At 33.7% G+C, this 13515-nt stretch overlaps 1 long non-coding RNA gene across 1 annotated transcript; it reads right to left on the bottom strand.

Moving 5' to 3' along the window:
* Positions 1 to 562: 562 nt before the first annotated feature.
* Positions 563 to 11504, bottom strand: LOC147392839 (uncharacterized). Its single transcript, XR_015182266.1, has 3 exons — positions 11348 to 11504; positions 2609 to 2741; positions 563 to 1045 (listed from the first exon to the last, which is right to left on the bottom strand). It is a non-coding gene; the product is annotated as an uncharacterized LOC147392839 (long non-coding RNA).
* Positions 11505 to 13515: the final 2011 nt, after the last annotated feature.

Genomic DNA, 13515 nt, shown 5'->3' with positions numbered 1-13515 from the left:
GACAATGAGGATTTACGGATTCATTCGGATAAAAATGCCAAAACAGAATTGGAAAACAGATTAGTTTTAAAAACAAAACAAAGTTGTAGTAGAAACTAAATTGAAATCTAAACAGAAAATAAAGATTGAAATTCTAAGAGAGAAGGATTAGAGAGTTCAATGTAGCCTTTGCAAACCATCCACAATGCAGATTAATTCTGAATCTAACTCAATCCATGTAGCAAGTCATTGCTCATGGATCGGAAAGTGGAGCCGTTTAATCAACGAAAGTAACTAGAAGTTATTCATGTAAATCCTAATCTGATTGAGATTGCTTAATCTATATTCTGATTCTTCACAGAGCATAGCCATTCTTGAACTTATCTAAGTAATGGCTATCAAAGTTGAATCAGAAATATAAGCTAAAGGATCTAATCAAAGAAGAATTTACAGAATATTTAACAAGATAAGCAAGAATAATGAATTTGAAACTACATTAAATGGATGGACTTGCTCTGGCATTATTGAACTCTCTAAGAAGATTCTAGCCACTCATTGCAAGATTCATAATTGTAACAATTAATAAAAAGCAAAGAATATGGGTGAAGAAGATGAAGACGATGATCGATCCGAAATTCTCCTTTTATAGCTCTTCCAACAATTACATAAACAATGAGTGGTTCCTCTTGATGTTCTCACTACACTCAAGATCTCACTCAAAGGAAAATTGCAGAGAATTACAAAGAGGAGAAATCAAAACTTAGAGAAGAAGAGAGCAAGGAGAAGGACCATTCTCTAAAATCAACCCTCAAATTTATAATGTTCGTATTCGGGCAATCGGATTAACTTTTCAGATGATTCGCTTCAAACTACCCATTCAGTTACAACCACCGAAGCTTTTGTGAAAATCTCGAGGGCAAATTCCTCGAGATGACCGCGACGCGGTCATGCCTAGCCGCGGCGTGGTGACGTGGCGCCCAAATCGATCGAGATTTTTCTGGATGCTTCCTTTCGGCTCTTGTATTGTAACCGTAATTGTTTCGCGATTTGTTAGCTTCCACGTGCGCTACAATTAACACTAATATATCATTAGCTCTATTAATTTGGATAAATAAAATAATTTTGCAATTATTTAAATGAACTAACATTTATGTAATGGTAATCTTAGTGCAATTGTGGTCCCAAAATTGAATAATTGGGACCTTATCATTTTCAATGGGTGAATGTTTGAAATACCCCATGTTTTCAAGTTTATGTTATATCCCCTTTGACCATGTTTCTTCTGTTTTAAGTAAGTAAAAATTAATTTAAATACCCTCATTTTCATTTTGAAGCTAAAAAGTCATAATTTTTCTTCTTAAAATTAGACCATGTTCAAGCTCTTCAATCTCTATAATAGGTTAAATTTAATCTATTTAACCTCATCCTCAATCCATTGTTTTTAATCTCATCTTTATTTATTGTTAAAAAAAATTAGAATTTTATATAAATAAATTAATAAATTTCATCATCTTCTACTTCAAAATTCCTATCTTATTATTTAAGTCTGGAGATTAAAATAAATTAATTTTAAGATTAAAAACTAGGCTAAAAAGGTTTATCTAAGAGGTTTAAGATTATTATTTGGGCAGAGAAATCAAAAGGGCTCTCAATTTTAGGTTAAAGATGAGAGTGTTGAAGTCATTCTGCATTAATCTATCAGACACGACTTATCCAAAGTCAAGGGAAAATGTAGGCGTTTTTGGTGTATATGATTATATCCTTATGCTTGACTTAGGTCTTCACTCATAGACTAAAGATAAAAGACGTAATTACCTATCTCTTTAATCTCTAATCAAAGGCCCTTGAATTTTCCTTTTCCAAACCAGTTAGCTTCAAGCTCAGCCTTACAGGTTTTTTGGGTGTATTGAAAACAATTGGAGACAAGGGATTTTAAGTCATTTTATTTAGTCTATGAAAGAAGACCGAGATCTACCAAATGTCATCTGTTTAACAACTCGGGTATCTGAATCTCAAATGGATTTGGGTTTACTGGATCCATTTTGAATCAACCATCTTTCCGATTCAACAAAGATTCGGTCCGATGATATATTTGAAATATATAAATGGTAAGTATTATATAATCTTTTATTAAATCGAACGGGAATGAATTAGGACTGAATGGTGAAGTAAAATTGAAAATTTACCAAAAGAACATATTTTTTATTTTAATTCTGAGAACGGTAAATTACCATTTTCAAAATTAAAATATTTTACCAAAACAGTAAAAAAAAAAAAAATTTCCTATTCTATAAAATAATAAGTAATTTCTCCATTTTAACCTCAGGAAAACAGTTAAAAAAAAGTTTTGTTTTATAAAACAGTGAATTTTTGCCACATTTTAACAAAAATATTTTAATTTTCGAAAATGGTTAATTATTGATTTTGGAAAAAAAATGAACAATATACCGTTTTAGTAACTTTTTCTTTTCATCTCAGCCACTTCATCATCTATGTTATTAGGAGTGAATTTTAAGCATTGGCCTTCTGATTTCCTCAACTTCTTATGTTATTAGGTGACATAATGAATCCACTTCAGAATCTAGCAAATGTACTTAAAATAATAACACAGTGGTTTAAGACGTGGTACCATTCTGTGGTGAATCTTCTTCCATCTCATCACCAGCATCATCACCATTCACAGGTAAGCTATCTTATAATTTATTTTCTAGATTAGGCACTGGCGCTCGAGAATCTGCTCCATCAGTAAGTCCCAATGGTACCTAATTTCATTTCATTTCATTTGTATTGTTAATATTTGATTAAAAAAAATGTTTGGTTCACTATTATATATAAATATGGGGGCGGTTCAAGGGACATGTAAAAACAATGGTTTTTTAAAATATGGGTTAGAGGTTTTTATTGAGCTGATTTTTTGCGAGGATGGTCACTATGTTGAGAAGATCATCCTCACAAAATATCAGTTTAATCTGAAACTCCTAAATCCATCAAAAGTGGTTTACAAATTATTGACAAAAAATCTATGATCCACATTCTAAATCACTTTTAATTGGGTTAGAAATTTCAGATTGGACTGATTTTTTTTTTCCAGATGATCTTCCCATCATAGAGATCATCCTCACAAAAAGTCAGCTCAATCCAAAATTTCTAACTCATATTTTGAAAATTTATTAATGTTATATTATTTTTACATATGTCCCTTGATCCTGACCCATATATATATATATAAAATGTTCAAGTCCTCATGAGGATATTAGTATTGTCCATCAAATTTATTTTCTAATAATACCTCTTCACATTTCGTCTTTTAATGAAAAGACAAAGATATGTTGGTCTTTTATATAATAAATTCTTATTTACAAAATAAATATTAGGGACATTTTAATCTCTTGACTTAAATGCTTTTTGTAGGAGTAAATGTTTTGGCAATCAATGCAAATGTATTTATTAAGTGAAAAACTAACATACCTTTGTCTTTTTCAGTAAAAGATAAAGTGATAATGAATATTATTTAAAAAAACATGTGGTGAACAATGTTAATGTCCCAATCAGGTCTTCGACGTTAACATGCCCCATATTTATATGTATATAATGCATGATTAATAATTTTCAAATATCACGAGATTATTTATTCAAACCCCACCGTGGAAAGAGAAGAAATAATGAATCCAACAAAAAGAAAGTTTCAATTTGTATTAACTATTACTGTGTAGGTCCAACACTGAAGCATCTGAATTTGTTGTTAATAAAAAAATTGTGCTAAGCTAAGTGGAGCTCAAATGTTGTGTATGACTCGAAAACATTTTAATGTGATGTTTTATGCATTTTAAATAAGGGGAATACAAAGTTCTACAAGCCTTCATTCAGACGTTACTAAGCTCTACATACATATTTTTCGATAAATTCCCTTTAAAAATATGATATAAGATTTTCAAGTCATTGAACAATGATCATCAAATCCCTTATTTTTCTTCTTGAATAAAAGACAAAATAAAAATGTTTTTTTTTTTTTTTTCCTTTCCATTTTTAATGATATTTATGAAAGAAAAATGATTGTAGAGGATGTTGTCGTCCCAATGAAGGCTTGGAAGTTAGAATATCCCTTTAAATAATTTTAGACACTGGCTGATATGAGTAAGGGAAACTAATGCTTAAGATCCTCTCTAGGTAGAGTCAAGTGACGCTCAAAGAACTGTTCAATTTTCGAAGAACTTGCTTAAGGTTGCTTTTGGGATTATTTCGTTCTCTACAGCTGGGACCTTTGGTTTATTGCAACTGAGCATCAACAAAACAAGCGATGAAAGAATGAAGTTTGTCTACACAGTTTGCACCATGTCATTGTGTGCATCTTTTGTTTGCGCAGTAGTACCGGTGATAGCGATCATCATAAATTGTGACTTTGTGGGCAAGGTTATGGTCCTCAAATGTACCATTGGACTTGCTGTCATTGTGACTGCATTAGGTTATGGCTTTGTTGTAGCTCTCCTCCTTCTCAGGTTGGGATAATTATTTAAGTTTGATGTTGTTGTATTGCATTAAATAATGTGAAATGAGTGAGATGAGTGAACTACTCTGAATAAATATAGATAAAATTAACACTGTTAATTTCTTTTCCCATCCCAATAGTATGTTTGAAGCTCTATCTGTTGAGTCAATATTTTCCTCCACTTTCAAGTGTGTCATACCTTAATTAAGGCCCGTGACCCTCTTTTATACTCATAGTTCTCCCCCCTCTCCAACAGATCGGTCTTTTGGAGTAGTTGGTTGGTTAACATGGTATCAGAGCGTTAGGTTCATATAGGTCACGGGTTCGATTCTTTCCACCCTTACGAGTGAGGGGGAGTGTTGAGTGTATATTTTCGTCCACTCTCAGGTGCGTCACCCTTATGAGTGACCTCTTATCTTCATAGTTCTTCCCATCTCCACACAGATAGGTCTTTGGGAGTAGATTGTTTGTTAACATTGTCTCGTACATGATTAGCATTTTCCTAAAGCAAGTGTTTCCATTGTAGTAATTAAAAGAAAGAATAATTTCTAGCAAACTTCTTTACATCTAAACTGCAATTTGACTTGAATGCAAGATAAGGATAATTATGTCAGGAATGATGGGATTTGGCTACAAATCAAGCTGGCACATGATTATATCATAACTCAATTTGGACTTTTACAACTAGATGGACTTCCTCACTTGAATATCCACATAGGAACCAAATACTCTTATCTTAATACCATGTTAATCAGAGATCAGTGGTATTTCACTGGTTTATAGGTTATAGAACTTAGACTTGTGACCTTAACAAGTCATTTCAATGATTTTTGCCCCAGGTCACACATCGACAAATGATCACACACACACATCCTATCACGTAAAATAGTATCATCCTTTATATCACAATTTTCTATAAAAATGACTTTTACTGGAAAAAAAATTGGTGCACTACATCCACGATACACTAATTTATTAAGAAGTTAAACACAACATTAATGGTTTGAATTAGAAGTCTACTTTTATTAAGATATGATGCATATAATGTTTTCTTTTACTTCTCATATATATATATATAAATGCTACTAAAATAGAATACAATAAATTTGTAGCACAGATGTATCAAATTGCTTTCATTTTACCTGTGTCCTTGTAACATAACCCACATTATAATAGCATCAATATAAATTAGTTTGGCACCTACAAGCATACATATTAAAGTAATTTGATGTACTTAGTTATGAACAATAGTTTTCTTTTTATTGGTATTAATTATAAGCAGTTTCTGTTATATTAATTAGGTTATATGCCTATGAATAATAGACATATGTATATAAAAAAAAATGTAACAACCAAGTTTCTAAGAAATTTTTTGGACGTATATTACTATAGAAAGAAGTAGAATTTTGTTTGACAATTAAGAAAAAAGTAAAAGAATTACAAACATTCTATGTAAACACAACACTTCTATGACTTTTTCTAGGTCAGACACCCATTGACAAATAGACAGACGCCCACATTCATCACAACACTTGAGATAGCTAACGTCACCTTTTATATAGTAATTTTCAATGAAAAATGACTTCTACATCCAACATACATTAATTTATCAAGTTGTTAAACACAACCATGGTTTGAAATGGAAGTCTACTTTTATTAAGTTATGGTGCGTAGAAATGTTTTTCTTTTGCTTTTCATACATATGTTTTGAAAAATGTTTGGCAAACTTTAGGGCTGCTGAACCGCTCCCATATATATATAGGGTAGCGTTCAATGGCAAACTTTTTGGCAAAACATTTTTCAAAACATGAGTTAGAAGTTTTGGAATGGGCTGATTTTTGGTGAGGATGATCTCTATGGTGAGGAGATCATCCTCACCAAAAATCAGCCCATTCCAAAACTTCTAACCCATGTTTACAAGCTGAAAAATCGTGGACCGTCCATTTTTTATAAACTGTTTTTGATGGGGTTAGAAGTTTTGGAATGGGCTGATTTTTGGTGAGGATGACCTCCTCACCGCCATTCCAAAACCTCTAACTGATGTTTTGAAAAATGTTTTGCCAAAAAGTTAGCCATCGAACACCCCCCATATATATATATATATATGGGTCCCGTTCAGCAACAAACATTTTGACAAACATTTTGGCAAAACATTTTTCAAAACATGGGTTAGAGGTTTTGGAATGGACTGATTTTTGGTGAGGATGATCTCTACGGTGAGGAGATCATCCTCACCAAAAAGCAGCCCATTCCAAAACTTCTAGCCCCAGTTTACAAGTTGAAAAATCGTGGACCGTCCATTTTTTGCAAACCATTTTTGATGGGGTTAGAAGTTTTGGAATGAGCTGATTTTTGGTGATGATGATCTCTTCACCGTAGAGATCATCCTCACCAAAAATCAGCCCATTCCAAAACCTCTAACCCATGTTTTGAAAAATGTTTTGCCAAAATGTTTGTTGCTGAACATTTCCCTATATATATATAGGGTCCCGTTCGGCACCCTAAGTTTTACCACACACTTTAACAAACGCGTTTTGTCTTACATGGGTTAGAAGTTTCGGAATGAGCTGATTTTTGGTGAGGATGATCTCCTCGGTGAGGAGATCATCCTCACCAAAAATCAGCTCATTCCAAAACTTCTAACCCCATCAAAATTGATTTACAAAAAATAGACGGTCCACAATTTTTCACATGTAAACATGGGGCTAAACATTTCGGAATGGGCTGATTTTTGGGGAGGATGATCTTCTAATCATAGAGATCATCCTCACCAAAAATCAGCTCATTCCAAAACTTCTAACCCATGTAGGACAAAAAACGTTTGTTAAAGTGTGTGGTAAAACTTAGGGTGCTGAACATTTCCCATATATATATATATATATTATATATATATATATATATAATATATGGGTAGCGTTCAAGGGCAAACTTTTTAGCAACTTTTTGGCAAAACATTTTTCAAAACATAGGTTAGAGTTTTGGAATGGGCTGATTTTTGGTGAGGATGATCTCTACGGTGAGTAGATCATCCTCACCAAAAATCACCCCATTCCAAAACTTCTAACCCATGTTTACCGGCTGAAAAATCGTGGACCGTCCATTTTTTGTAAACTGTTTTTGATGGGGTTAGAAGTTTTGGAATGGGCTGATTTTTGGTGATGATGATCTCCTCACCGTAGAGATCATCCTCACCAAAAATCAGCCCATTCCAAAACCTCTAACTCATGTTTTGAAAAATGTTTTGCCAAAAAGTTTGCTAAAAAGTTGGCCATTGAACGCCCCCCTATATATATATGGGTCCCGTTCAGCACCCTAAGCTTTACCACACACTTTAACAAACGTGTTTTGTCTTACATGCGTTAGAAGTTTTGGAATGGGCTGATTTTTGGTGAGGATGATCTCTATGGTGAGGAGATCATCCTCACCAAAAATCAGCTCATTTCAAAACTTCTAACCCCATCAAAAATGATTTACAAAAAATAGACGGTCCACAATTTTTCACATGTAAACATGGGGTTAAACATTTCGGAATGGGCTGATTTTTGGGAAGGATGATCTTCTAATCATAGAGATCATCTTCACCAAAAATCAGCCCATTCCAAAACTTCTAACCCATGTAAGACAAAAAACGTTTGTTAAAGTGTGTGGTAAAACTTAGGGTGTTGAACATTTCCCTATATATATATATATATATATATATATATATATATATATATATATATATATATATATATATATATAGGGTCCCGTTCGCCACCCTTAGTTTTACCACACACTTTAACAAACGCGTTTTGTCTTACATGGGTTAGAAGTTTCGGAATGAGCTGATTTTTGGTGAGGATGATCTCTATGGTGAGGAGATCATCCTCACCAAAAATCAGCTCATTCAAAACTTCTAATCCCATCAAAATTGATTTACAAAAAATAGACGGTCCATGATTTTTCAACGTGTAAACATGGGGCTAAACATTTCGGAATGAGCTGATTTTTGGGGAGGATGATCTTCTAATCATAGAGATCATCCTCACCAAAAATCAGCTCATTCCAAAACTTCTAACCCATGTAGGACAAAAAACGTTTGTTAAAGTATGTGGTAAAACTTAGGGTGCTGAACATTTCCCCATATATATATATGGGGGGCGTTCAATGGCCAACTTTTTGGCAAAACATTTTTCAAAACATGAGTTAGAGGTTTTGGAATGGGCTGATTTTTGGTGAGGATGATCTCTACGGTGAGGAGATCATCCTCACCAAAAATCAGCCCATTCCAAAACTTCTAACCCATATTTACAAGCTAAAAAATCGTGGACCGTCCGTTTTTTGTAAACTGTTTTTGATGGGGTTAGAAGTTTTGGAATGGGCTGATTTTTGGTGAGGATGATCTCCTCACTGTAGAGATCATCCTCACCAAAAATCAGCCCATTCCAAAACCTCTAACCTATGTTTTGAAAAATGTTTTGCCAAAAAGTTTGCTAAAAAGTTGGCCATTGAATGCCCCCCTATATATATATATATATATATATATATATATATATATATATATATGGGTCCCGTTCAGCACCCTAAGCTTTACCACACACTTTAACAAACGTGTTTGTCTTACATGCGTTAGAAGTTTTGGAATGGGCTGATTTTTGGTGAGGATGATCTCTATGGTGAGGAGATCATCCTCACCAAAAATCAGCTCATTTCAAAACTTCTAACCCCATCAAAAATGATTTACAAAAAATAGACGGTCCACAATTTTTCACATGTAAACATGGGGTTAAACATTTCGGAATGGGCTGATTTTTGGGAAGGATGATCTTCTAATCATAGAGATCATCTTCACCAAAAATCAGCCCATTCCAAAACTTCTAACCCATGTAAGACAAAAAACGTTTGTTAAAGTGTGTGGTAAAACTTAGGGTGTTGAACATTTCCCTATATATATATATATATATATATATATATATATATATATATATATATATATATAATATATATATATATATAGGGTCCCGTTCGCCACCCTTAGTTTTACCACACACTTTAACAAACGCGTTTTGTCTTACATGGGTTAGAAGTTTCGGAATGAGCTGATTTTTGGTGAGGATGATCTCTATGGTGAGGAGATCATCCTCACCAAAAATCAGCTCATTCCAAAACTTCTAATCCCATCAAAATTGATTTACAAAAAATAGACGGTCCATGATTTTTCAACGTGTAAACATGGGGCTAAACATTTCGGAATGAGCTGATTTTTGGGGAGGATGATCTTCTAATCATAGAGATCATCCTCACCAAAAATCAGCTCATTCCAAAACTTCTAACCCATGTAGGACAAAAAACGTTTGTTAAAGTATGTGGTAAAACTTAGGGTGCTGAACATTTCCCCATATATATATATATGGGGGGCGTTCAATGGCCAACTTTTTGGCAAAACATTTTTCAAAACATGAGTTAGAGGTTTTGGAATGGGCTGATTTTTGGTGAGGATGATCTCTACGGTGAGGAGATCATCCTCACCAAAAATCAGCCATTCCAAAACTTCTAACCCATATTTACAAGCTAAAAAATCGTGGACCGTCCGTTTTTTGTAAACTGTTTTTGATGGGGTTAGAAGTTTTGGAATGGGCTGATTTTTGGTGAGGATGATCTCCTCACTGTAGAGATCATCCTCACCAAAAATCAGCCCATTCCAAAACCTCTAACCTATGTTTTGAAAAATGTTTTGCCAAAAAGTTTGCTGAAAAGTTTGCCCTTGATCGCTACCCCATATATATATATATGGGTCGGGTTCCTGCAACACACATTGCGACACACATATAGACAACGTGTTTGTCTTACATGGGCAAAAATGTTTGGAATGGGCTGATTTTTTGTGAGGATGATCTTTGTGATGAGGGGATCATCCTGGCAAAAAATCATCCCATTCCAAAACTTCTAACCCCATCAAAATTGATTTACAAAAATTGGACGGTCTATAATTTGTCAACAAAAATTGGACGGTCTAGAAGTTTCATAATGAGCTGATTTTTGGCAAGGATGATCTCCTCACCACAGAGATCATCCTCACAAAAAATCAGCCCATTCCAAACATTTTTGCCCATATAAGACAAAACACGTTGTCTATATGTGTGTTGAAATGGTTGTCGTTTGAACCTGACCCTATATGTATATATATATATATATATATATATATATATATATATATATATTATATATATTTAATTCTGAATTAAATACATCTAAAATAGTATCACAGTAATATGTAATACATGTGTATGGAGGAGCCATCATTATGGGTTTCTCAATGGAGTCTTGTTGGAATCCTCGTGTACCTATGTTGGACCCCGACATGCATGTATGTGTCCAATGTAACATAACCACATTACAATAGCATTTACAATAAAAATTTATTTAGGTTCCTACATGCATGTATAGTTAAAGTAATTTAGTATACTTAGTCATTCATGGTACCTCCAAAATTTTCACTATGTCCAAATCAAGAAAAATGATAATGGCATTATACACATAAACACACAAAATAAGAATTCCTATTTACTTAGATTAACTGAGAACCCCAATATAGAGTACTTAACGAATCAAAAAAATTATGGGACCATTTGGTTGAGCGATTTAAAGCATCAAAATGCAATTCAAAATTCCCAAGGTTGCGCTATTAATTAAAGTTCCCTCCTTTTCCAGATTTTCGTTCGTCTTAGATCATTAATAACAATATCCAGAAGAGGGTCGACTCTAATTTATGCAATAATTATAGAAAAAAAATCGATTTTCATCAATCGACCAAAGAAACTACAGCACAAAAAAATGAGAAAAAATAAAACCCAAATCACGAAATTGAATAAATAAGTGGTAGATTTAAAGGGATGGACTTACTTAAAAACAGTTGCAGAGCGATGATTGGAGGAGGAGTACTGAAGAGATGAGCAGAAGAGAAGACCGCCATTGAAGGTGAGAGGCGAGGAGCCCTATCGTCTCATCAGATCATATTCAATCCTCTTATCCAACCATAGTTTATTGTTGAGCAAGTATCTCGTGCTTTGACGCTGTATCACCTATGTACAGCGTATAACCCCCATCAAGCATTGACAATCATAACTCAAAATGGGTCGGATTCGGGCCGAATCTAAGTATATCCATGTTCAGACCCGAATTCATTTATTCAGATATGAATCCGGCTCGGATCCCACTAGAGTAATCCATATCCGGATCAAACCCAATCGAATTGGTTGATTCGAGTCTGTTTTAGCCAGATAATTTTGGATCGTTCAACATTTTTTTTACTATATTTGTTATTTAATCACTATACCATTATAATCATTTTATTTTATAAGAATGTATGTTATATTAAAGAAGTAGAAAAGGAATTTTTAAAAAAGCTAAAAAAATAATTCTCAAAGCATGCAATATATAATTTGGATTTAGGTGGGTAAATGGATAGATCCGTATCCAAAATAGATTTGACTCAGATCATGGCTCTATTTCAAGGATCCAAACCTGCTAAATTTGGATTCGAATCACTTGGATTTTGGGTAAAATCTGACTCCTTTTATGCCCTACCAAATGGTGTGTTTGATCATTTTATATCAAAGTCTTATTGTATGCTCAAACATTGTCATATAAAATAAAATAAAATTCCTATTGTAAATAAGTTTGAATCCATGGATTAGAAATCACAAGGGTTGCAACTTGGGTGGGTTAGAAGGTAAATCCAGGCTCAGGGGTGAAGCCAGGATTTTCCTGTAGTGGGGGCAAACTATGATTAGTTGTATAGTGAAGATGAATGATTCTAGGGAGAAATTAAGAGGTTTTTAGTTAGAAGTTGAAGAAAATGATATTTATGTCATTTTCAATTAATATTTGAAAAGTCTCAGTCAAAAGGCAATGTCATCAATAAAAAATGAAAGAGGTGAGGGAGTGGGGACAAATGGGGCATGTAATTAGTTGAAAATATAGGGGTGTCCCAAAGTTCTGCTGGGGCAAAAATTGGAGGGAGGTGAGGGTGTGGGGGCAAATGGGAAGAGAGGTGAGGGAATGGGAACAAATGGGGCATGTAATTAGTTGAAAATATAAGGGTGTCTCAAAGTTCTATGGAGGCAAATATTGGAGGGAGGTGAGGATGTGGGGGTAAATGAGGAGAAAGGTGAGGGAGTGGGGACATATGGGACATGTAATTAGTTGAAAATATAGGGGTGTCTCAAAGTTCTATAGGGGCAATTGCCCCCACTAGCTCCGCCCTTACCTAAGCTCAACTCAAGTTCAACTCAACTTGACCATCGAGCCTAAGCTCACCAACTCAAACTCAACTCGAGCTTGATGGTCTAAAATTAGGTTGAGTTCGACTTAGCCCGAATTAAGTAATTTTGGGCCGTTTTGTCCAATTGGACTTCTTGTATAATACTAACTTCATTTTGATTAGTAAATAAATTTTATATTAAAAAAAATACAACACCAAAAACATATCTGCTAGTAAATAAAATTGCAAACAACCTTCAAATCCATTATTCAGATAATATTTAGACAAAGCATACTAAACCAAAGCTCACATTAATATTAACTATTTGTCTACAAGTCATAATAATAATATAAAATGAACAAAATTAAATAAAAATGGGTAATTTAGTAAACCCCCTTGTGAAATGGGCGGTATGAGGTCTACTCCCAAGCAAAATGCAAGATGAGGTCTACCCCCCATGACTTTTGTTGACCCGATCAAAGTGTTAATAAAAACAATTGTCAGTTAACAGAGATGGTAAAATGTTAAAAATATCCTTGTATTAAAATTATGAAAATATCCTTTGAGTAGAACAACCCAATTGTGTTCGATCTAATCTTTCTAAACACAATAACTTTAAGAACCCCAATTGTTTTCAACATAATTTCTCTTCAATTTAAAATATTGTAGTTTTGAAGCTTAATCTAATCATTTCCAACCCGTTCTCATCATTTTCAACTTATGTGTTCATCTCAATCTCATCCCAAAGGCATTCTTTGATCTAATGTTTAGAATTTTCACATGAAAAACAATGAAGCAAAAAAAATAA

The sequence above is a fragment of the Akebia trifoliata genome, chromosome 10 (assembly GCF_017979445.1).
Source record: "Akebia trifoliata isolate Shusen 1 chromosome 10, ASM1797944v1, whole genome shotgun sequence".
Taxonomy (NCBI): domain Eukaryota; kingdom Viridiplantae; phylum Streptophyta; class Magnoliopsida; order Ranunculales; family Lardizabalaceae; genus Akebia; species Akebia trifoliata.
The sequence above is the reverse complement of the archived record's forward strand: the minus strand, read 5'-3'. Positions and strand labels throughout refer to the sequence as shown.